This window comes from Gadus morhua, chromosome 17 (assembly GCF_902167405.1).
Source record: "Gadus morhua chromosome 17, gadMor3.0, whole genome shotgun sequence".
Taxonomy (NCBI): domain Eukaryota; kingdom Metazoa; phylum Chordata; class Actinopteri; order Gadiformes; family Gadidae; genus Gadus; species Gadus morhua.
In genome coordinates, this window is record NC_044064.1 from 20,526,958 (window position 1) to 20,531,813 (window position 4,856).

General features: G+C 44.4%; 1 long non-coding RNA gene across 1 annotated transcript; it reads left to right on the top strand.

The window, feature by feature from the left end:
* Positions 1–1,745: 1,745 nt before the first annotated feature.
* LOC115529201 (uncharacterized) lies at positions 1,746–2,229 on the top strand. Its single transcript, XR_003973491.1, has 3 exons — positions 1,746–1,860; positions 1,986–2,061; positions 2,137–2,229. It is a non-coding gene; the product is annotated as an uncharacterized LOC115529201 (long non-coding RNA).
* Positions 2,230–4,856: the final 2,627 nt, after the last annotated feature.

Below are 4,856 nucleotides of genomic sequence, written 5' to 3' on the forward strand. Positions count from 1 at the left end.
GCCGATATCAACTAGGGACTGGCTCCCTGTATTTCAGCACAGAGACCCACAGACCCTCAAATATACAAACACTTAACTAAATTTACATCCTGGTTCCAACACATGGCTAGGTGTGAGGGTGGGAGGGGGCAAGGGGAAGAAAGAACAATAAGACAAGAACTTCAATTTAACTTACACTAGAGAGGCGAGTGGCCTTCTTTAAGCAATATGAATAAGGAAGGGTAGGGGAAGGGAGTGTTTACAGGGACAAAGGGGGGGAGGGGGGGATCTGACGACCGGACCTGTGAGGACTGGGACAAAGGGTGGGGGGGGGGTACTCGTGTGTAGGGGGCCTGGAGGGGGGGCGGTGGGGACTTCACGTGTGTAGGGGGTCAGGGGGTCTTTTACCTTAATAATTCATTTTAATAACAAAATACCAACAGACTTGAATGTAAAATGTAAAATGCAGTCTTGGGTGGCATTTAGCGGATCGGCAGATAAGATAGTATACACTCCGAACGTCCGCTATGGTGCTACTGCTTAGGAACACAGACCGTGCCGGCCTCAGCGGAGAAGTGAGGAAACTCTCGTTAAGATATTATTTTGGCCCGATCTATACAGAGACCGATAGTGGAGGGCTTCACCTCTCAACCAGTACCAAGAATGATCGTTAACGACGAGTACTCAAAACAACTCAAGTGTGGGGAGGGAGGGCCTTCAGTGTTCCTTGCAACCGTTGATCTACACGTGTTGTTATGCTTGTTAAGTCGAGGTCTAGGCCTCTGGAGCAGCACGACGGTGGCTAAAACAAACTTACACCTAAATGTTCTTATAACCAATCCTATTTCAGATCTAGTCTTTAAAACAATGAATTATACTTACCTCAGACGTGTGTGGCCTGTTGAAGGTGTTTTAGCGTCGCGCCCGCCGGGATTCTCTGGACTTTCTTCCAAACGTCGCGGGTCACCAAATATGTTGCATATTCTTGAAGAAAGTTGTCCAATCCCGGGTTGCTTTACTTTAACTCACTTTATTCGTTATAAAGTCGGCATGTTTCGGTATGGTAAATGGAGACTACGGAGGGAATTGTATCTAACACGTGTGAGAGGAAAATACCGTGATCTACTTCAAGCCCCCGGGGCTTAGGCCCGGGTGGCTTTCTGCGCCGTCTACCTATTGATCTCTGCCGCTCTCGAGTTCGAAATCACCCGCTAGAGAGGACGTCAAGTGGGCGTGGCCTAGTGGGCGTGATGGCTTCTTCACCTTAAATAAAGGTGATGCCTTCTGTGGTGGAGCAGCCTTCAATAAGGTCTTGCTCCCCATGTGGTTATGTGAGGGTAATGCAGCTTCTTAAAATACTTAACAAGTTGCACTTTTTTTTTTTATTTGTTATCATGTAGGGCGGCTTTAGTTTACATTTAAAGATGTCATGGTGGATTGTCTTTACAGACACTGGTTATTAAAAACTTGAAACATAATTTTAATTTCTAATTATCCCCAGGTCAGATTCTCCAGGGCACTGTGCAAAGTACGGCTCCTACACGTTGATAGAGGACAGAGTAAATAAGGTGGTTGATGTTCAGCTTGTTCAGGTAAGCCTGATTTTATTAGACAGAAAGAAATGAACTCTCTGCAATTTATTAAATGGACTGCATCTTAATATAGCACTTTTCCACGTGTACAACCATGCATAGGGCTTTATTATGCATCACGCCACCTTCACCTCCACCACCATTCTACACTAACACTTATATTATGTTGCAGAGCTCAGAGGTCCCCAACAGCTCTTGGTGTGAGATAGAGGGGCTCAAGCGCAGCATCGGCTTGCTGAGGCGGCACGACCTGCATTTGTCAACCCTCATCACAGACAGACATCGCCAGGTATTTACCAAAAAAAAAAGAATGTAGATTTATGATTTTCACTGATGCTGGACGTTTGTGCTTTGCTGAGGCACTGAGGGCCAGACAGTGCAAGCAACCACAAAAGTTTGTTCTTTACTCCTTAGGTTGCCAAATGGGTGAGAGAAGAGCTGTGCCCTGAAGGGACACAGCATTATTTTGATGTCTGGCACATTGGGAAAAGTATGTATCCATTGTTGGAACGTTTAAGCAGTTTTTGTTATTGCATTTAGATTAATACTATTTGTTCTAAACCAGGTCTGGGGAAGGCCTTGGATACAGCCTCAAAAGACAGACAGTGTGAACAACTACAGTTGTGGAGGCCAGCCATAGTGAACCACCTGTACTGGACTGCAGCCTCAACCCCAGATGGCAATCCAGCTGTGATGGAGGCCAAATGGAGAAGCTTGGTGAACCACATTCAGGACATCCACGACCATGACACCCCTGCCTTCTCCAGTTGCGCTCATGCCCCTCTGGAGGGGGATCAACGAGATAAAGAGTGGCTGGAACCAGGTACAGTACACAGTATGTGGCAATATGCATGCTCTACAGGGTTTCCATTTAAATCATTATTTCATACTCTGGGGATCTCATAACATTCTGTTTACTGTAAATATGTTTTCTAAATTCATATGCAGGACAATTTCATGTGTGTTTCCACTGGAGAAAAAAAATCGGTCTATTTGTATGTCTGCTGTGTGTGTGCCTACTAGAGATGCGTGGTTGGCGGTTGCAACCGCGGACTCCGCGGTTAAACCGCGGATCGGGCGGGTGACGTGACAAAAAATAATATTTTAATTAAATTCGGGCGGTTGGCGGTTTAACCAACGAAATTCAAATATATACACATTGTTAAATGTCGTTACCTACTTCCAAGCACATTTTGAAATAATCCAATTCTCATCAGGCAGTAAATTGGCCTCTCTGTCTCTATCACACACACACACACACACACACACACACACACACACACACACACACACACACACACACACACACACACACACACACACACACACACACACACACACACACACACACACTAACGGAAGCAAAAAAGTTTAAATTAAGTGACGATCCGTCCCATGTCGCGTCTCCACAAACCTGCAAGTTATGAGACAGCTGTCAGTATAGGAAGAAGCTTTAACGTCTCGTAGATGAAACTGCCTGTGTTATTTTGTTTCGTATAAGTTATATTTTAAAACAGCCAGTCATTGTAGCCTACCACTCGTGGAATATGGAATTTCAAAGAGATGATGGAGTGATTTGACTCAGAAGTGACATCAGGCATTGGCAGCGCGAGATGTGCAGAACAAGTTAAACTTCTAGCTCAGTAACATCAACACCTAAGAAAGAAGGTAAGAAAAATAGTCGGAAAACTTTGATTTGCAAGGCAAGCAGGCAAGTGTTGGGCTTGTTACAGTAGCCTATATAGCCTTCAATGCTGTGAAATTTCGGAATTAATAGGCTCGAGTCGGCGTTTCCTTAAAAGACTATCTTTCATTTTGCAAAAAAAACAACACAGTAGGCTATATTACCATTTTAAAATGGTGTACCAAATTGCGTTTTATTACAATGATAAAAAAGTGTAGGCCTACTAGCCTATGGTAAGGTCAGGTTTGCCGATGTGCTTGGCTATTTTAAAGTTTCTCCCTGTGCATCGATCGGAGACAGACGTCACTTCACTGATAATATTCTGGGGATAGGCTACAACATAGCCAATAGGCTTTCATACTAGGGACTTTATCCTTTAAATATCTTTGCGGCATTGGATCAGTCTCCTTTCAAGAACAGGCAAGAACTTTCTAGCCTCGCGTCAGCAGCGCATATACCTAAAAACAACAGGCGGATGGCGGGCGGGTGCGGTTTTGAAAATTGGTCAAAATTGTTGCGGATGGATGGCGGGCGGATCAAGCGTTTTGTGATGCGGTTGCGGATGAAATAATAGCCCATCCGCGCATCTCTAGTGCCTACCTATCTTGGTCTCTTGCAGGCTCAATGGCAGCAGTAAAACTGGAGGGTATCATCACAAGGACATCCTTACTGAAGGATGTTCGACAGCTGTCTCCGCAGCACCAGACTTACTCCCTTGAAGCCTTCCACTCCCTGATCCTGCACTTCGCGCCCAAGCACACTGGGTTTTCATACCATGGCATGTATAGCAGGTCAGTGCTGTCCAATCGAATAACAATGCCGTATTTTATCATACATACACCAGGTTTCGAAAGTGTTCTCAAATCTGTTATTCTGTAGGCTTCTCTTAGCGGCGCTGCATTACAACTATAATGCGAACAGAGAGACCGCACGAAGAAGCGATGGTTTGGAGAGGTATAGCGTGCGATATCCACGTTTCAGAAAAGGTGCCTGGGTAGTTGTTCCCATCAAAGAGAAGGCCTCATACGGTAGGCAGTGTCATGCAGTTCTATCATATTTTGACATTTGCGCACAAGACATCTGTGACATTGATCTTTATACAGTATTTTATCATTATTATGTCTGCAGGTTATGCAACGTCATTAATCGAGGCCCTTCGGGAGAGCTACATGGATTCACCCAAGGCTCTTCAAGAGGTTAGCCCCAATTTGTCAGCCTGTGCACCCGCCCCCATCGCCAAATCCTTCCAACAAATTCCCAAGGAGGAGGCCGTCAGCCTCTATCTAGCCCAGCAGACACGCTACAAAAAATTGAATTAGAATATTTTTTTTCCCAGACAGGTCCAATCATTTAGTTGTGAGTATGTATATATGTATATAGTAAGTATATGTTATTTTATTTGGTGGTGGTTTTCTGTATGCCGCATGTTTTGTTTTCTCTTTGTGTGCTGTTTATTGCTTGGGTTTTTTGATTGTTCCAGGAAGTTTATTATAACCTTACATTTTAACCCCTTGCGCTGACCCTAACATCTGTCGACTAACATTATCTCTTGGTTATTTATGGCTGTAACCCATTCATTCCTTTATCAGCATTACCATGGT